Source organism: Salmo salar, chromosome ssa22 (assembly GCF_905237065.1).
Source record: "Salmo salar chromosome ssa22, Ssal_v3.1, whole genome shotgun sequence".
Taxonomy (NCBI): Eukaryota; Metazoa; Chordata; class Actinopteri; order Salmoniformes; family Salmonidae; genus Salmo; species Salmo salar.
This window is the reverse complement of record NC_059463.1, coordinates 23,929,406-23,951,571: the sequence shown is the minus strand read 5'-3', so window position 1 is coordinate 23,951,571 and position 22,166 is coordinate 23,929,406.

The following is a 22,166-nucleotide window of genomic DNA, read 5'->3' as shown; positions in this document are numbered from 1 at the left end:
TTCGAGATTTCACTTTGGATTGGAGATGATTGATGACCTCAACCAAATTGAGATGGTTTGGGATGAGTCGGACCGCAGAGTGAAGGAAAAGCAGCCAAAAAGTGCTCAGCATACAGTATGTGGCAACTCCTTCAAGACTGTTGGACACGCATTCCAGGTAAAACTGGTTGAGAGAATGCCAAGACTGTGCAAAGCTGACATCAAGGCAAAAGGTGGCTATTTGAAGAATCTCGAATGTAAAATATATTTTGATTTGTTTAACACTGTTTTGGCTACTACGTGATTCCTTATGTGTTATTTCATAGTTTGGATGTCTTCACTATTATTCTACAATGTAGAATACTATTATGTATACATTTTTTCCTTTATATTTTTTTACCTATGGTTTAGTATTATTTGTAAATTATGTGTTTTTTTATATATATATTTTTTCAGTCTTTATGCGATGCACAATGCGGAGAACACCGGAAGAATTATCATTTTATTACCATAGTGAATTGTGATGTTTTATTATGTGGCAATTAATCCCATAAGAGATGGGAAAGGGGGATACCTAGTCAGTTGTACAACGGAATGCCTTCAACTGAAATGTCTTCTGCATTTAACCCAACCCCTCTGAATCAGAGATGTGCTTGGGGCTGCTTTAATCGACATTCACGTCTTCGGCGCCTGGGGAACAATGGGTTAACTGCCTTGCTCAGGGCAGAATGACAGATTTTTACCTTGTCAGCTTGGGGTTTCGATCCAGCAACCTTTCGGCCCAACACTCTAGGTCGATCCTACTTAGTGGTGTGTTGCGTAGGGCACTATCCTAAGTAGATACCTACATGATATGTCTACAGCTGTAAGGCACTAGCATCGGACAGTCTACAAGTATGACCTATGGACCACTGGGAAGAAACTGGTGATTAATGTAGCTATAGAGTCAAAGGGGTTTCAGGGTAAATGTTCAACTTTCAACAAATGTTATCCTACCAGAACACATGACTAGAGCATTTTACTAGTTGCATTGTAGTAGAGACTACACATGGCAAGGAATTATTATTGTTCCCATTTTTGGGGGGAGGTGGAAAGTCCACTGGACTCCCCGGGTCATTGGCGGGACTGACGCCGTTAGTTTCATAGAAAGGGGTTTCAGTCCCTCTCAAAGCGGAAAATGTATTATCAGAAGCAGAGTCCACTCTACACGTTGATGCTTTTATTCCTGAGACGGCAGCGGTGCTTGCGGAATTGTCTGAAGGACAAGAGAAGTGAATCTTAGCTACAGTATCGATGAGGGTAGTTGCTCACTCACAGAGACTGCTGAAATGAAGAAAAGAATAGTCAATCAGGTTTACTGATTGAATGTGACGAGATATCGTAATATCGGCTTGAGTCAGATTCTGCACCAAGAAGTGTCGAAACATTTTTCCCAAGGGGTCCTTTTGACAGATAGTCCTTGTGGATGACTGTGTTGCAGCCAGCATTAGGAGAAGACAGTGTGGTCAATGGAGACGGCATGGTTACTTGTGACCACAATTGGTTGTTTTTCAAATCCATCAGTAGGACCAAACAATCCACCAAGTCTGCTCCGAGTGGCAGATGTTCAGTTTTGAGGCTGGTCACATACATAGGGTGAACAAGCGATACGCCTTTGAAGTGTAGTTTCAACATGAGTTGCATTGTGAGAGGCGAGGTAGTCCGAGTGAAACCTCAAAATGTAGTGTCGCATCATTACGTTTTCCACCAATGTTTAGCTGGGATTGAGATCATTGAACAACGTTTGAGAGATGAGCAGTATTGTCAAGCCCGAATCAATAAGCGCATCACGGGTTAAGCAGTCCTCCAGGACTGTTTTGAGGTATGGCCTTTTTGAGTTGCATTTTGTGGTCATAATCCCCCAAAATTGGAGTGATTGTTCGCAACGGCGTGATGTTGTCATTTGTGTTCATGGTGAAAACAGATAGACTTATCGGAGTTCGAGTGGAATTGGCTATTGCGACGCCGTTTACCTTGTGCGTCGCAACATTTGTTTCCAAGTCTATAGTGAAAGCCCGTGGGCTTGTTTCTTGATCAAGCGGGCCCTGGATAGGGTCTCAAGTGAGAGTGGCGGTAAGTAGATTTTTTACGTCCTTGCAAAAGGTGTTAATTTTGGTGGAGCTGTTGTCCGGCAATTCTACACCTAGTCATGGTGACTCATTGTTTTACACTTTCTCCAATTTTTGGCGCTTTTGTACTTGTCTTAGCAGAGCTTCTAGAGAACATCGGTCTACGATTTGATCGTCATTGAGAAACAGATGCTTCACAAGTCCTCAAATGGCAGCTTCACTAAATAGTACCCCAAAAACACCAGTCTCAACGTCAACAGTGAAGAGGCGACTCTGGGATGCTGGCCTTCTAGGCAGAGTTCCTCTGTCCAGTGTCTGTTTTATTTTTCCCATCTTAATATTTATTTTTATTTGCCAGTCTGAGATTTGGCTTTTTCTTTGCTACTTTGCCTATAGATACAGACCTCCTCTATGCACTCGATATGTCCGATTTTAAAATAGCTTTTTGGTGAAAGCACATTTTGCAATATTCTAAGTACATAGCCCAGGCATCACGGGCTAGCTATTTAGACACCCGGCAAGTTTAGCACTCACCATAATCATATTTACTATTATAAAAGTTGTCTTCGTCAGAATGCACTCCCAGGACTGCTACTTCAATAACAAATGTTGGTTTGGTCCAAAATAATCCATCGTTATATCCGAATAGCGGCGTTTTGTTCGTGCGTCCCAGACACTATCTGAAATGGTAAATCAGGGTCGTGCGCCTGGCGCAATTCGTGACAAAAAAAATCTAAATATTCCATTACCGTACTGCGAGGCATGTCAACCGCTGTTTAAAATCCATTTTTATGCAATTTTTCTCGTAAAAAAGCGATAATATTCCGACCGGGAATGTCCATTTAGCTAAACTGAGGAAAGTAAACAAAGCTTTCAGTCGACGCGGGCACGCGCCTGAGTCTCACAGTACTGTAACCAGCCACTACCCAAACGCGCTACTTTGTTTCAGCCAGAGCCTGCAAAGCCACGATTCAGCTTTTTGCCGCCTTCTGAGACCCTATGGCAGCCGTAGGAAGTGTCACGGGACAGCTAAGATCCTCACTCTTCAATAAACAGAGACAAGAAGAACGACACCTTGTCAGACAGGCCACTTCCTGCCTCAAACCTTGTCAGGTTTTTGCCTGCCAAATGAGTTCTGTTATACTCACAGACACCATTCAAACAGTTTTAGAAACTTTAGGGTGGTTTCTATCCATATGTAATAAGTATATGCATATTCTAGTTACTGGGTAGGAGTGGTAACCAGATTAAATCGGGTACGTTTTTTATCCAGCCGTGTCAATACTGCCCCCTATCCTAAACAGGTTAAAAAACAAGGACATTTCTAAGTGACCCCAAACTTTTGAACGGTAGTGTATATTAATCATGTCTTTGTTCAGCCACGTCCCAGAGAAACACAGAATATTATAGTTCTTCAGGTTCCTTTGATAGGATAGTCTCGAACGGAGCTCGTCCAGTTTGTTCTCTAGTGACTGTATGTTCGCCAACAGAACTTATCCTCTTACATCTAGACGTTCCGCTAGCGGAACACCTGCTCCAATATCCAATGATAGGCGTGGCGCGAATTACAAATTCCTCAAAAATACAAAAACTTCAATTTTTCAAATATATGACTATTTCACAGCATTTTAAAGACAAGACTCTCCTTTATCTAACCACACTGTCCGATTTCAAAAAGGCTTTACAGCGAAAGCAAAACATTAGATTATGTCAGCAGAGTACCAAGCCAGAAATAATCAGACACCCATTTTTCAAGCTAGCATATAATGTCACAAAAAACAAAACCACAGCTAAATGCAGCACTAACCTTTGATGATCTTCATCAGATGACAACCCTAGGACATTATGTTATACAATGCATGCATGTTTTGTTCAATCAAGTTCATATTTATATCAAAAACCAGCTTTTTACATTAGCATGTGACGTTCAGAACTAGCATACCCCCGCAAACATCCGGTGAATTTACTAAATTACTCACGATAAACGTTCACAAAAAACATAACAATTATTTTAAGAATTATAGATACAGAACTCCTCTATGCACTCGATATGTCCGATTTTAAAATAGCTTTTCGGTGAAAGCACATTTTGCAATATTCTCAGTAGATAGCCCAGCCATCACGGCTAGCCATTTAGACACCGACCAAGTTTAGCCCTGATCAAACTCCGATTTACTATTACAAAAGTTTCATTACCTTTGTTGTCTTCGTCAGAATGCACTCCCAGGACTGCTACTTCAATAACAAATGTTGGTTTGGTCCAAAATAATCCATCGTTATATCCGAATAGCGGCGTTTTGTTTGTGCGTTCCAGACACTATCCGAAATGGTGACAAAAAAATTCTAAATATTCCATTACCGTACTTCGAAGCATGTCAACCGCTGTTTAAAATCAGTTTTTATGCCATTTTTCTCGTAGAAAAGCGATAATATTCCGACCGGGAATCTCCTTTTCGGCAAACAGAGGAAAAAATCACAAAGACGGGGGCGGTCAGGTCACGCGCCTAAGCCCACAGTCCCTTGATCGGCCACTTGAGAAAGGCGATAATGTGTTTCAGCCTGGGGCTGGGATGACGACATTCAGGTTTTTCCCGGGCTCTGAGCGCCTATGGACGACGTAGGAAGTGTCACGTTAGAGCAGAGATCCTTAGTAAAAGATAGAGATGGCAAAGAAGTTCCAGAAATGGTCAGACAGGCCACTTCCTGTAAAGGAATCTCTCAGGTTTTGACCTGCCATTTGAGTTCTGTTATACTCACAGACACCATTCAAACAGTTTTAGAAACTTTAGGGTGTTTTCTATCCATATATAATAAGTATATGCATATTCTAGTTACTGGGTAGGATTAGTAACCAGATTAAATCGGGTACGTTTTTTATACTGCCCCCTAGCCATAAGAGGTTAGGGTAAATGCGGTTTATTTGCTCTCCAATGTAGTCTCGTCAGGATACCGACACGTCGGCCTCTTTTGCGCCGTCACCACCTCTTTCGAGTCCCAGGGATTAGGGCCTGGTCCGGATTAAGCAGTACTTCCAGACCTGCTGACTCGTTGAAGTAGAAATTGTCATCCAAATTGAGGTTCATGATCTCTGTTCTGATCTTCAGAAGCTGTTTTCGGTTAAATGATGGTAGAGACATTATGTACAAAAAAGTTTGTATTAAAAGAAAACACAAAATAGCAGAGTTGGTTAGGAGTCCGTAAAAAGCTTCTATCTACTGCAGCTCCATTCCAATGATGTGCCAAATCTACTATATGGCATTATTATAGGGAAGCCTAATCATTAGAATAACCCATCTCAATATTTGCAGCCATATAGGTGATAATATATAGGAGCTGATCTGTTGTCAATATTGTGGAATAATTTGAATGTAAGATGTGAACTGAGAAAGCTGATCTGAAAGCAGCGCTGCCTTTGTTTCGATCCTATCAGTATCAAATAGAGGTTTTCACGGATCCTCCTGTAGCTGAATACCCGAGACCCGATCCGGGACCCAAGCGGGTCCGTATCCAGAATTCTAAATAATGTCACGGGTCTGGGCCGGATCTGATATGATTGTTACGTGTATGTATAATTTTAAATGACTTGTCCGGATAGACCCATACAGATCAGATTGCGACAGCTGCAGGAGAGAGAGAGAGATTATGTATTATATACATATATGTATAAATTATGCTTCTGCTCTTTTCAGGAGAGTGGCACATGTAGCTTGTTGTTGGCCAATCATAAGTCATCAAAGCGGGCAATAGGCTACAGTCATAGAGCCATTGTGTTGGGCAAAAGTTAGGAGATATATAATCAATGAAACTTAGTTGGTTGCTGTCTCTCATCTCTCACACCCTCCTCCCTGTTCTCCATGTCACTCGCTCACACTCACAGTAGCCTACACACACTGCACGGCCCCTGCTAGAGCGTCACCTCTCTCTACCTCCCGCTTTATCAGCTCCGGTTAATAAAGTAACTTAAAAATGAATTATTCTGCTGCTTCCCTCACTCGGATTGGACTGGGTCTGGATCAGACCAGGTCTATATGGAAAGGATCTAGTTGTCCTTGGGTCTGTTCAGAACGGGTCTCTAATATTTTACAAATTAATTTATGCATATCGGGTCCGGATGGGAAAGCCCCAGGTCCTTTTCGGAAAGGATCCAACTTTTTGACCCGTGAAGGCCTCTAGTATCAAACCATGCTCCAACGATAAACTTAAAGCTAGCGGAACGCCTCGCCAATATCCAACGGTAGCGCCTGGTGCGAAATACGAAAAACCTTAAAAATGCTATAATTTCAATTTCTCAAACATATGACTATTTTACACCATTTGAAAGATAAGACTCTCCTTTATCTAACCACATTGTCCGATTTCAAAAAGGCTTTACAGCGAAAGCAAAACATTAGATTATGTCAGGAGAGTACCCAGCCAGAAATAATCACACGCCCATTTTTCAAGCTAGCATATATGTCACAAAAACCAAAACCACAGCTAAATGCAGCACTAACCTCAGATGACACTCCTAGGACATTATGTTATACAATACATGCATGTTTTGTTCAATCAAGTTCATATTTATATAAAAAAAACAGCTTTTTACATTAGCATGTGACGTTCAGAACCAGCATACCCACCGAAAACTTCCGGTGAATTTATTAAATTAGTCACGATAAACGTTGACAAAAAACATAACAATTATTTTAAGAATTATAGATACAGAACTCCTTTATGCAATTGCTGTGTCCGATTTTAAAATAGCTTTTCGGTGAAAGCACATTTTGCAATATTCTGAGTAGATAGCCCGGCCATCACGGCTAGCTATTTTGACACCCACCAAGTTTGGCACTAACCAAACTCAGATTTACTATAAGAAAAATTGGATTACCTTTGCTGTTCTTCGTCAGAATGCACTCCCAGGACTTCTACTTCAACAATCAATGTTGTTTTGGTTCCAAATAATCCATAGTTATATCCAAATAGCTCCGTTTTGTTCGTGCGTTCAAGTCACTATCCGAAGGGTGATGCGCCGGCGCATTTCGTGACAAAAAAAATCCAAATATTCCATTACCGTACTTCGAAGCATGTCAAACGCTGTTTAAAATCAATTTTTACGAGATTTTTCTCGCAAAATAGCGATAATATTCCAACCAGGAGACGTTGTATCTGTTCAAACACTGAAAGAAAAACATGGAGTCGTCACATGCACGTGTGCGCCAGTGCCATTGTCCTCAGAAGGACCACTCTCCAAAACCCCTGCTGTTTCGCCCAGAGACTGCAGAGCTATCATTCCACGTTCTGGCGCCTTCCTAGAGCCAATGAAAGCCTTAGAAAATGTCACGTTACAGCAGAGATCCTATATTTTCGATAAAGAGGCTATAGGAAGACAAGAAATGGTCAGACAGGGCACTTCCCATATAGAATCTTCTCAGGTTTTGGCCTGCCATATGAGTTCTGTTATACTCACAGACACCATTCAAACAGTTTTAGAAACTGTAGGGTGTTTTCTATCAAAATCGACTAATTATATGCATATTCTAGTTTCTGGGCAGGAGTAATAACCAGATTAAATCGGGTACGTTTTTTATCCGGCCGTGAAAATACTGCCCCCTATCCCAAACAGGTTAATGAAAGTTCTCCCTAGAAGATGTTTTTGGAAATGCATGCGAGTTCTTCGACGGTTATAGGAACGATGCATTGCTAAAGCCTAAGTTCCATCGCTATCGAGAAACCGGGGCCAAAGCAGTAGTCATCCTCACTACGAGCGCTCTGCCATTTCCACAATGCAGTCAGGTCTCATTGATCAAGAAGTAGCCGGTGCTGACTAGCTAGCTAGCAAAACCAAACAAGTCAACGTTCCATCAGTTCTCGAACTTTGTGGGTAAAAACAACCAGATATATTCAATCAACAACTCATTAAAAAAAAAAGATGATTGTGGACAAAAAAAAAAAAGGAGGACCGAGCACGCTCCCATTCTCATCGACGGGGCTGTAGTGGAGTAGGTTGAGAGCTTCAAGTTCCTTGGTGTTCACATCACCAACAAACTAACATGGTCCAAGCATACCAAGACAATGGTGAAGAAGGCACGACAAAACCTATTCCCCCTCAGGAGACTGAAAAGATTTGGCATGGGTCCTCAGAAGGTTCTACAGCTGCACCATCGAGAGCATCCTGACTGATTCCATCACGGCCTGGTATGTCAACTGCTCGGCTTCCAACCGTAAGGCCCTACAGAGGGTAATGCGTATGGCCCAGTACATCACTGGGGCCAAGCTTCCTGCCATCCAGGACCTCTATACCAGGCTGTGTCAGAGGAAGGCCCTAAAAATTGTCAAAGACTCCAGCCACCCTAGTCATAGACTGTTCTCTCTGCTACCCCACGGCAAGCGGTACCAGAACGCCAAGTCTAGGTCCAAGAGGCTTCTATACAGCTTTAACCCCGAAACTATAAGACTCCTGAACATCTAATCAAATGGCTATCCAGACTATTTGCATTTTGACCCCCCCCGTCGTTTACGCTTCTGCTACTCTCTGTTATTTTCTATGCATACACTTTAGTGTAGTCACTTTAATAACTCTACCAACATGTACATATTACCTCAATTACCTTGACTAACCGGTGAACCCGCACATTGACTCTGTATCGGTGCCCCTGTATATAGTCTCCCTATTGTTATTTTACTGCTGCTCTTTAACTAATTGTAACTTTTATTTCTGATTCGTATTTTTTAAACTGCATTGTTGGTTAGGGGCTTGTAAGTAAGCATTTCACTCTAAGGTCTACACCTGTTGTATTCGGCGCATGTGACTAATACAATTTGATTTGATTTTCACATTGTGTGCGCGAGAGTTACAAAATAAATGTACACATACATGTTATTCAATCATTGCACCCACACTGATCATTGAATTAATGAAAAGGAAAATAGCAATCAGTGGTTCATTATATTTTTAATACAGGCCTACACATTGCATAACCACAGCGCATTCCTGTTTAGTGAGACTTGTTTCCCAGTTGTTTGATTGTCGGTGGTTATTGCAGGGAAATTACCCTGGGTAATTGGGTGTCTCTGCTTTAGGTGATCCATGTGCCACAGACATCAAAGCAATATTCCAGACTAATTGTCATTTCAGCGTCCCTGATATTTCCGATGTATGACATTTCATTATTCATTTAATTGGGTGGCTAGATAGGGCCCACAGAGATTTAACAAAGAAAATGTCTGATCATCCCCTCCCTATTACCTATTACAACTGAATACCTTTTCAGCTGAGCTGTTTAAACTGATAGTTTTTTTTGTCAGAGCTCTCTGCAGAGCATGAGTATGAACCCCCTCCATTTGATGAGGTACTGTCGAAATACAAGTCACTTCACCGATGTGCTTCGTTGATTTACACTCGTATGACCTGATTAGGCATTTCTTCATTATTCATGGAACAGAAAGCTCCCTGAATGCAGACACTGTTGTACTCACACGGAGGGGGATATGACAGCATTGTCTCTCACCCTTGTTAGAATTCAGCTGTGAGTAATGGGAGACACATACAGACACCCTCAGTCTCATTAGAGGCCAGCACCATGTGTCCAACACTATGGATGGTGAACGCCTAAACAGTCACTTGCCAACAGTCAATGCACATTTATTTTCATTGCAACATACAGGTAACTGCCAAAATAATGGAAGCACTTGAGTAAAGTAGGGATACAAAGTATATTGAAAGTGGGTGCTTTCTCACATGTGTGGTTCCTGAGTTAATTAAGCAATTAACACCCCATCATAATTAGGATCATCAACAACAACACCAAATTATGGAATTTCTCATGGAAGAATGGTGTTGCATCCCTCCAATAGAGTTCCAGACACTTGCAGAATCTATGACAAGGTGCATTGAAACTGTTCTGGCTCGTGGTGGCCCAATGCACTAAGACACTTTGTTGGTGTTTCCTTTATTTTGGCAATTACCTGTATATTCAACAGCAGGGCACCATATATTGACATCCATAGGTCACTGTTAACCATTTAACCATTGCAATAAGTGGAAGCATTGACTGCTTTCAAAAATAACATATTAACTGTTTATTAACAGTTGTGGTTAATCAATTGCATGAAGCCATGTCTCTCTTTGAGCCACCAGATAACATTACATCTCAAAAGATGACCTTATTTAAAAGTCACTGCAGTAATAAAGAATTAAAAAAATATATATATATCAAATTTACATAAGTATTCAGGCCCTTTACTCAGTACTTTGTTGAAGCACCTTTGGCAGCAATTACAGCATAGTGTCTTCTTGGATATGACGCCACAAGCTTGGCACACCTGTATTTGGGAACTTTCTCCCATTCTTTTCTGCAGATCCTCTCAAGCTCTGTCAGGTTGGATGAGGAGCGTTGCTGCACAGCAATTTTCAAGTCTCTCCAGAGATGTTTGATCGGGTTCAAGTCCGGGCTCTGGCTGGGCCACTCAAGGACATTTAGAGACTTGTCCTGAAGCCACTCCTACATTGTCTTGGCTGTTTGATTAGGGTCATTGTCCTGTTGGAAGGTGAACCTTCGCCCAGTCTCAGGTTCTGAGTGCTCTGGAGCAGGTTTTCATCAAGGATCTCTCTGTACTTTGCGCCGTTCATCTTTCCCTCGATCCTGACTAGTGTCCCAGTCCCTGCCGCTGAAAAACATCCCCACAGCAAGATGCTGCCACCATAGGGATGGAGCTAGGTTTCCTCCAGACGTGAAACTTGCCATTCAGGCCAAAAAGTTCAATCTAGGTTTCATCAGACCAGTGAATCTTGTTTCTCAGGGTCTGAGAGTCCTTTAGGTGCCTTTTGGCAAACTCCAAGCGGGCTCTTATGCCTTTTACTGAGGAGTGGCTTCCATCTGGCCACTCTACTGTAAAGGTCTGAATGGTGGAGTGCTGCAGAGATGGTTGTCCTTTTGGAAGGTTCTCTCCACAGTTTGGCCGGGCGGCCAGCTCTAAGAAGGGTCTTGGTGTTTCGAAACTTATTCCATTTAAGAATGATGGAGGCCACTGTGTTTTTGGGGATCTTCAATGCTGCAGAAATGTTTTGGTACCCTTCCCCAGATCTGTACCTCGACACAATCCTGTCTCGGAGCTCTACGGACAATTCTTTCGACCTCATGGCTTGGTTTTTGCTCTGACATGCACTGTCAACTGTGGGACCTTATATAGACAGGCGTGTGCCTTTCCAAATCATGTCCAATCAATTGAATTTACCACAGGCGGACTCCAATCAAGTTGTAGAAACATCTCAAGGATGATCAATGGAAACAGGATGCACCTGAGCTCAATTTCGAGTCTCATAGCAAAGGATCTTTTTCCACAAAATGTGGAAAAAGTCAAGGTGTGAATATTTTCTGAATGTACTGTTTATTGTATTTATTTTTGAATGTAACTGCACATACACAAACAGTGGTGGTGATCTCAGGCATAATGCTGCACCTGCTAATGCATAACCTCTGTTTAGAGTGTGTGTAAATCTTACTCGCACTAGTATGGTTAAATGTGATTAATATATGAAATCTGAAATCTTCATCCCTAACAAGAACATTTTCCGACAACATAGAACGGCCAAAGGGGGCGGTGTTGCAATCTACTGCAGAGATAGCCTGCAGAGTTCTGTCCTACTATCCAGGTCTGTACCCAAACAATTTGAACTTCTACTTTTAAAAATCCACCTCTCTAAAAACAAGTCTCTCACCTTTGCCGCCTCCTATAGACCACCCTCTGCCCCCAGCTGTGCTCTGGACACCATATGTGAACTGATTGCCCCCCATCTATCTTCAGAGCTTGTGCTGCTAGGTGACCTAAACTGGGACATGCTTAACACCCCAGCCATCCTACAATCTAAGCTTGTTGCCCTCAATCTCACACAAATGATCAATGAACTACCAGGTACCACCCCAAAGCCGTAAACACGGGCACCCTCATAGATATCATCCTAACCAACTTGCCCTCTAAATACACCTCTGCTGTTTTCAACCAAGACCCCAGCGATCACTGCCTCATTGCCTGCATCCGTAATGGGTCAGCGGTCAAACGACCTCCACTCATCACTGTCAAATGCTCCCTGAAACACTTCAGCGAGCAGGCCTTTCTAATCGACCTGGCCCGGGTATCCTGGAAGGATATTGACCCCATCCCGTCAGTAGAGGATGCCAGGTTATTTTTTTAAATGCCTTCCTCACCATCTTAAATAAGCATGCCCCATTCAAGAAATTTAGAACCAGGAACAGATATAGCCCTTGGTTCTCTCCAGACCTGACTGCCCTTAACCAACACAAAAACATCCTGTGGCGTTCTGCATTAGCATCGAACAGCCCCCCTGATATGCAACTTTTCAGGGAAGTTAGAAACCAATATACACAGGCAGTTAGAAAAGCCAAGGCTAGCTTTTTCAAGCAGAAATTTGCTTCCTGCAACACAAACTCAAAAAAGTTCTGGGACACTGTAAAGTCCAAGGAGAATAAGAACACCTCCTCCCAGCTGCCCACTGCACTGAGGATAGGAAACTATGTCACCACCGATAAATTCACTATAATTGAGAATTTCAATAAGCTTTTTTCTACGGCTGGCCTTGCTTTCCACCTGGCTACCCCTACCGCAGTCAAAAGCACTGCACCCCCCACAGCTACACACCCAAGCCTTCTGCTGCAAAATCTGGACCCCTAGAAATCAGCCGGGCTAGACAATCTGGACCCTTTCTTTCTAAAATGATCTGTCGAAATTGTTGCAACCGCTATTACTTGCCTGTTCAAACTCTCTTTCGTGTCGTCTGAGATTCCCCAAGATTGGAAAGCAGCTGCGGTCATCCCCCTCTACAAAGGGGGGGGACACTCTTCACCCAAATTGCTACAGACCTATATCTATCCAACCCTGCCTTTCTAAGGTCTTCGAAAGCCAAGTCAACAAACAGAATACCGATCATTTCGAATCCCACCGCACCTTCTCCGCTATGCAATCTGGTTTCAGAGCTGGTCATGGGTGCACCTCAGCCACGCTCAAGGTCCTAAACGATATCGTTACCGCCATCGATAAGAAACAATACTGTGCTGCCGTATTCATTGACCTGGCCAAGGCTTTCGACTCTGTCAATCACCACATTCTCATCGGCAGACTCAATAGCCTTGGTTTCTCAAATGATTGCCTCGCCTGGTTCACAAACTACTTCTCTGATAGAGTTCAATGTGTCAAATCGGATGGCCTGTTGTCCAGGCCTCTGGCAGTCTCTATGGGTGTGCCACAGGGTTCAATTCTTGGGCCAACTCTTTTTCTCTGTATAGATCAATGATGTCGCTCTTGCTGCTGGTGAGTCTCTGATCCACCTCTATGCAGACGACACCATTCTGTATACTACTGGCCATTCTTTGGACACTGTGTAAACTACCCTCCAGACGAGCTTCAATGCCATACAACTCTCCTTCTGTGGACTCCAACTGCTCTTAAATACAAGTAAAACTAAATGCATGCTCTTCAACCGATCGCTGCCTGCATCTGCACGCCCGTCCAGCATCACCACTCTGGACGGTTCTGACTTAGAATATGTGGACAACTACAAATACATAGGTGTCTCGTTAGACTGTAAACTCTCCTTCCAGACTCACATGAAACATCTCCAATCCAAAGTTAAATCTAGAATTGGCTTCTTATTTCGCAACAAAGCGTCCTTCACTCATGCTGCCAAACATACTCTCGTAAAACTGACCCTCCTACCGATCCTCGACTTCGGCGATGTAATTTACAAAATAGCCTCCAATACCCCACTCAATAAACTGGATGCAGTCTATCACAGTGCCATCCGTTTTGTCACCAAAGCCCCATATACTACCCACCACTGCGACCTGTACGCTCTCTGCTCACTGGTCACCATAGCAGCACCCACCTGTAGCACGCGCTCCAGCAGGTATATCTCTCTGGTCACCCCCAAAGCCAATTCCTCCTTTGGCCATCTCTCCTTCCAGTTCTCTGCTGGCAATGACTGGAACGAACTACAAAAATCTCTGAAACTGGAAACACTTATCTCCCTCACTAGCTTTAAGCACCAGCTGTCTGAGCAGCTCACAGATCACTGCACCTGTACATAGCCCATCTATAATTTAGCCCAAACAACTACCCTTCCCCTACTGTATTTATTTATTTATTTTGCTCCTTTGCACCCCATTATTTCTATTTCTACTTTGCATTTTCTTCCACTACAAATCTACCATTCCAGTGTTTTACTTGCTATATTGTATTTACTTTGCCACCATGGCCTTTTTTGCCTTTACCTCCCTTATCTCACCTCATTTGCTCACATTGTATATAGACTTAATTTTCTACTGTATTATTGACTGTATGTTTGTTTTACTCCATGTGTAACTCTGTGTTGTTGTATGTGTCTAACTGCTTTGCTTTATCTTGGCCAGGTTGCAATTGTAAATTAGAACTTGTTCTCAAGTTGTCTACCTGGTTAAATAAAGGTGAAATAAATAAATAAAATAAATATAACAGATTATATCTCATTATCAGATTGTGACATTGTATGTGAGTGATACTTGAATTGTATTTCTGTTCATGTCCTTTCTATAAATCTGAGTAAATCTTCAGTTTTCACATGTGTAACTCTGTGTTGTTGTATGTGTCTAACTGCTTTGCTTTATCTTGGCCAGGTTGCAAATGTAAATGAGAACTTGTTCTCAAGTTGTCTACCTGGTTAAATAAAGGTGAAATAAATAAATAAAATAAATATAACAGATTATATCTCATTATCAGATTGTGACATTGTATGTGAGTGATACTTGAATTGTATTTCTGTTCATGTCCTTTCTATAAATCTGAGTAAATCTTCAGTTTTCACAAAAAAAGTTAAATTACCTCTGAGTCAAACGGTTCAGGAGGATGTGAGGACATGGAGATTGTTCCTGTCACCGTGACAGCTGTGTCCCAGGCTGCACACGGACACTGGTGACTGACAGCCAAGAAGTTGGGAGGATGACTGGCTCAGCATGGACAGTGGCAGATACAGATGTCACACGCAGCACAGGCCCATCTTCCACGTGGTAACGGAGAGGCCCAGGGATCATAGGAACAGGGCAGGGGTGGTGTGTCATTGTGAATAAATTAGCATCTTCTGAATTTTGAATACTTTCCCTTCATGGATTGTTTAGCTCTCACTGATTGTTTGTGTATCAACAAGAACATTTACAAAGCATACTTGAAGTGTTCCTGGTGGCTGTAAGGAGTTAACATTATCACATTATATAGTCTAATTCAGTGTGAATGAATGACACACAGCAACCTCCATTCTGGTTGAGAAGCTGCTCCATCATAAACACACTCACAATCCTCTGGAGAAATACCCACTCAGTGATTTTGGAGTGCTGGAGCCCTGCAACTCCCATCACACTCTTCATGACTCCGCTGTCAGGTAAGATCATATGACTGGCCATGTTGGAAATACGTTTAGGCAGTTATGGAATTCAAAAGCACAGGTTGGCCAGATTAACATGCATATAATGGAGAGGTTGGAGAGGCTGTCTTAATGCAGCTGACTCCAGCTGACTAATTAGATATGACAAAGTTCAGAGTCTCTCGAGGTAGGGATTAAGAACACAGTGTGCAATGAAGGCCCCTCGGACAAAATCGATTATGACAGAAATCCTTGATGAATAATGAATGTGGTCATTTAGCAGGGGAATGCTGCTGTTGGAAGTTCGTTGTGTGATGATAAAGACAGGTTGCCCAGTATGAATGAGCTGGACTGAGCCATTCCCAAAAGATTGATCGTAAGAGATCCCTTAGCCATCAATGTCATCGAATACCGGGTCAAGGTCATGGATGCAACTGCCAAGACAAAGCACCTTTTAATTTGTGAAATAGCGTTTACTCACTTTTTATTTGGTTAATTATCGTTTACCCACGTATTATTGAGTTCCCAGCATTGGTCAATGCTCAGAATGATAATATTATTGGTCAGAGTTCTAATCATGCCTGTCTCTCTGCGAACGTGATTCAGGTATACTCGTTATGTTTGCCTGCTCCCCCCGGATTTGCTTTGTTAGCAGCGCATTCATTCACCACTCTGTTCAACGGCAAACTCCGCCAAAGGCGGATCTACCTCAGCCCAGACCAACCTTGGCAAGTGGCAGAGAGAGGCCGCTGACAGTGGGTTTGTGATATGCCGGACATAAGACAATTTTTAAACGTCCATCGACTCCTGTCACAGGCGTCGTATTGAATAGACCAAGGCGCAGCGAGGATAGTGCTCATTCTGAATACTTTAATGAATAACACTTTACAAAATACCAAAAACGACCAACAGTTCCGTCAGGTACAATAACTTAACGGAAAATAAACACCCACAAAACTCAACGAAAAACAGGCTGCCTAAGTATGGCTTACAATCAGAGACAACGAAAGACACCTGCCTCTGATTGGAAACCATACTCGGCCACACATGGAAAATGAAACATAGAAACAGAAAACTAGAACAAATCCCCTAGAAACAAACCAACCCCAAAACACACAAAACAACCCCCCTGCCACGCCCTGACCATACTACTATGGCAAAATGACCCTTCTCACTGGTCAGGACGTGACAGTACCCCCGAAGGTGCAGACCCCGATTGCACCCTAAACAAAAAACCCACAAAAACCCCAAACCTAAAGGGAGGGAAGGGAGGGTGGCCACTGTCTACGACGGTTCCTGTGCTACACCCAACCCTTCCGCCAATCCTCCAGCTACGGAGGTGGCTCTGGCTCCGGGTGTAGCCCCCGTTCTGCGCTGCTGACCCCCGCTGTAGGCTCTGGGCTGTAGACCGTTACCGGAGGCTCTGGGCTGTAGACTGTTACCGAAGGCTCTGGGCTGTAGACTGATACCGAAGGCTCTGGGCTGTAGACCGTTACCGAAGACTCTGGGCTGCAGACCGTCGCCGAAGACTCTGGGCTGCAGACCGTCGCCGAAGACTCTGGGCTGCAGACCGTCGCTGGAGGCCCCGGGCTGAGAGGCGTCGCTGGAGACCCCGGGCTGAGAGGTGTCGCTGGAGGCCCCGGGCTGAGAGGCGTCACTGGAGGTCCCGGGCTGAGAGGCGTCGCTGGAGGCCCCGGGCTGAGGGGCGTCGCTGGAGGCTCCGGGCTGAGGAGCGTCGCTGGAGGCTCCGGACTGGAGAGCGTCGCTGGAAGCTCCGGACTGGAGAGCGTCTCTGTAGGTTCCAAACTGGGGAACTTCGCTGCAGGCTCCATGCCATGGATCATCACTACTGGTTCTGCGCCATGGATCATCACTGGAGACTTTGTGCCATGGATCATCACTGGTGGCTCCGGGCCATGGGTTATCACTGGAGGCTTCGTGCCATGGATCATCCCTACAGGCTCCGGGCCATGGATCATCACTGGAGGCTTTGTGCCATGGATTAACACTACAGGCTCCGGGCCATGGATCATCACTGGAGGCTTCGTGCCATGGATTATCGCTGGAGGCTTCAGACCATTGATCATTACTGCAGGCTTCCTACGAGGAGCTGGAACCGGTCTCACCAGACTGGGGAGAAGCACTGAGCACCGCGTGCTCAAAGCAGGCACCGGCCGTACTGGGCTATGGTGGCGCACTGGAGGGAGAGTGCGCGGAGCAGGCACAGGACGTACTGGGCTATGGTGGCGCACTGGAGGGAGAGTGCGCGGAGCAGGCACAGGGTACACTGGGCCTTGGAGGCGCACTGGAGGTCTGGCGCTTAGGGCTGGCACAACCCATCCTGGCTGGATGGTCACTGTAGCCCGGCACGGGCGGAGCGCTGGCACCGGGCGAACTCAGCTGTGCTGTGGAATGAGGGCTGCCGTGCGTAGAGCAGGCGCAGGATAAACTGGGCCAAGAAGACGCACTGGCGGCCAGATCCGTTGTGCTGGCGCACTTCTCCCTGGCTGCCGGCCAACTCTCGCACGGCAACGCTGAGGAGCCCGTACCGACCGCATCGGACTGTGCATGCGGATGGGCGAGATAGTGCGCATCACTCCTTAATGCATTTCTCGCCCCTCTGCACGCCCGCTCCGCAGTGCCCTTTCCGCCAGTACCATTTCCCGGAATCTCGCGTCGAACTCAGTGCTTGACTCCTTTATTGGCTTTGGTTTGCTCCACGGCTCTCTCTTGTACGCCCGGGAAGTTAGGGGCTCCCCCCTGACCTAGCCAAATTACCCGTATGCCCCCCACACATTTTTTGGGGGGGCTGCCTCTCAGCCTCCTCCTGCTGTTCCAGCCATTCCTCCCAGTAACGCCTTTCCACCTTCGCTGCCTCTATCTCCTCCGGCGGGCGGCGTTACTCTCCCGGCCTTGTCCACGGTCCTGCCCCATCCAGGATTTCCTCCCAGGTCCACGACTCAACGTACCTCCTCCTACGCTGCTTGGTCTTCTTATGGTGGGTGCTTCTGTCACAGGCGTCGTATTGAATACCCCAAAACACACAAAACAACCCCCCTGCCACATTTACATTTACATTTACGTCATTTAGCAGACGCTCTTATCCAGAGCGACTTACAAATTGATGCATTCACCTTATGATATCCAGTGGAACAACCACTTTACAATAGTACTATCTATATGTTATTTTTTTTTTGGGGGGGGGGGGGGTTAGAAGGATTACTTTATCCTATCCCAGGTATTCCTTAACCTCTATGGGCTAGGTGGGACGCTTGCTACTCAACAGCCAGTTGAATCCTGTGGCGCGTTATTCAAATACCTTAGAAATGCTATTACTTCAATTTAAAAAAAATATGACTATTTTACACCATTTTAAAGATAAGACTCTCGTTAATCTAACCACACTGTCCGATTTCAAAAAGGCTTTACAACAAAAGCAAAACATTAGATTATGTCAGCAGAGTACCCAGCCAGAAATAATCAGACACCCATTTTTCAAGCTAGCATATAATGTCAAATAAACCCAAACCACAGCTAAATGTAGCACTAACCTTTGATGATCTTCATCAGATGACAACCCTAGGACATTATGTTATACAATACATGCATGTTTTGTTCAATCAAGTTCATATTTATATCAAAAACCAGCTTTTTACATTAGCATGTGACTAGCATGTGACTAGCATTCCCACCGAACACTGCCGGTGAATTTACTAAATTACTCACGATAAACGTTCACAAAAAGCATAACAATTATTTTAAGAATTATAGATACAGAACTCCTCTATGCACTCGATATGTCCGATTTTAAAATAGCTTTTCGGTGAAAGCACATTTTGCAATATTCTAAGTACATAGCCCAGGCATCACGGCTAGCTATTTAGACACCCGGCAAGTTTAGCACTCACCAATATCAGATTTACTATTATAAAAGTTTGATTACCTTTTGTTGTCTTCGTCAGAATGCACTCCCAGGACTGCCACTTCAATAACAAATGTTGGGTTGGTCCAAAATAATCCATCGTTACATCCGAATAGCGACGTTTTGTTTGTGCGTCCCAGACACTATCCGAAATGGTAAAGAAGGGTCGTGCGCATGGCGCAATTCGTGACAAAATATTCCATTACCGTACTTCGAAGCATGTCAACCGCTGTTTAAAATCAATTTTTATGCCATTTTTCTCGTAGAAAAGCGATAATATTCCGACCGGGAATCTCCTTTTCGGCAAACAGAGGAAAAAAATCACAAAGACGGGGGCGGCCAGGTCACGCGCCTAAGCCCACAGTCCCTTGATCGGCAACTTGAGAAAGGCGATAATGTGTTTCAGCCTGGGGCTGGGATGACGACATTCTGTTTTTCCCGGGCTCTGAGCGCCTATGGACGACGTAGGAAGTGTCACGTTAGAGCAGAGATCCTTTGTAAAAGATAGAGATGGCAAAGAAGTTCCAGAAATGGTCAGACAGGCCACTTCCTGTAAAGGAATGTCTCAGGTTTTGACCTACCATTTGAGTTCTGTTATACTCACAGACACCATTCAAACAGTTTTAGAAACTTTAGGGTGTTTTCTATCCATATATAATAAGTATATGCATATTCTAGTTACTGGGTAGGATTAGTAACCAGATTAAATCGGGTACGTTTTTTATCCAGCCGTGAAAATACTGCCCCCTAGCCATAAGAGGTATGTCTTATTTTGAAGTCAACTTTTGGTGTAGTACCACATATGAATGTGTCTTTTGAAGTATAAGGAATTCTCACATCAGCCATAGGTGCCATTATTGATATGAGTCTTTTGCCCAGCTGTCTTCCTCTTCTTTGGAAGAACTTCAGCAGGTTATCGGAGTGTATATCAAGTTGAGAAAAAAAATTGGACTGGAGTGGGGTTGTGATGATTCGCTTAAACACAGCATGACCTGAAAATAGTAGTTAAACAAATTAGATAAAAAAACTGCAGAAATGAAAATAGACTGGAGATAATCACACAAGCAGCAAACTAGAGGGTTCTCTATAGAGAAAAATAACTTGGCAGTCAGCACAAATGGTGAGAACTCTGAATAAGGCTCACTTATGTGGCAAGCTGAGGGAAAATAATCATCTACCTTCACCAACAAATCCCAGATAACATACCCAATAGATCAACAATAAGACAAGCATGGCTAATTTACCTCAATGACTTCAAAGAGCGCAGGCCATCTTGCCATGAAGTCCTCTACCATGGGTGCGTCATGGACAACTTCATGTCTCCTGTATGCAAACGTCTTCTCCATTTTGAACTTCACTGTCTCTCTGTTGTTCCTTTTCTTCACATCGGACAGTAGAGCTTTCTGCATGTCCTCGAGGCTCTCTTCTGTTTCTCCTGAGGGATACGTGGGACAAAAGTTTACTTCTGCTCTTTTTGGCTTTTTAACAATATAGGCTGCACTTGACTTCCCTGCAGGTTTGTGCTTCAAGGAGTTTATCGTCACCTCTGGACATCCCAGTCAAGTGCGGTAGTTTGCTACTTTGTATTTCAAACTGGTTTTCCATCCTCCACATACAGTAAAGGAACACTTCTCTGTCATATTTTTAAAAACCTCTGTTGAGTGGACTTTATTTTGGTGCACAATTAAGGCATTCCAGGTCTTAAATGAGCATGGACAGTCAATGTATGTACATGGGTAACGGACAGTACGGCCGTAATGTGGGTGCTTTAACTTGTAATGATGCAAAAGTTGGGACCTACTTAACACCAATTCTGAACACCCCTTACATTTCCACATTCACACAACTGTAACGTAAGTCATACAAAGGGGACCAAGGCACGGCGTGTAAAGTGCTCATATTTTACTTTAATGAAAACACTAAATCAAAACAACAAAAACGACCGTCAACAGTTCCGTCAGGTTACAAGGAACAAAACAGAAAACAACTACCCACAAAACCCATAGACAAACCCCAACTTAAATATGATCTCCAATTAAAGACAACACGAACCAGCTGCCTCTAATTGGAGATCATCCCAAAACTCAACATAGACATAGAAAAACAAGAACTAAACATAGACACAAAAAACAGAATGCCCACCCACCTATCACACCCCGACCTTAGTAAACAGAGAAAACACAGCTCTCCTAGGTCAGAGTGTGACAACAACACTGAAAAAAAGAGAACAGAAATACCATAAGACCTAAAGACTGACATTCGGAGGATACATTTATTTTTGGTATTAAAACAACCTGATAACAGTACTCACCAACACTATATAGCATTTGAATGGGTAGACAAAGCAGCACAAATGTAGTAGGCAAACATCATGGACCTGTAAATATATATTATGTTCATGAAACTATAATTTTTTTCATTATGAAGTGTTTGATTCAATTACCTATTGATTTATGCTGCATCCACTCATATGCACATACGTTGAATAATTTGTATTTTTGTCAAATAATTTCAAGTATATTGATAAATGGACACCCACAATATAAAGTAATAGTGTTCAACTGCTAAAATGAACTCCACATCTCATTTCAATAAGTCTGTCACCTTTGCACCACATTTTACAACATGGAGGCAGCCATGGGCAAACTGTTAAACTGCATGAAAGCACCAATCTCATAGGATTAGAAGTATAATCATTAAATACCAAATATGTAATGAAAAACAATTTATTTTTATGCAAATAAATTAACTTTATTTTTTTTTACTTTTA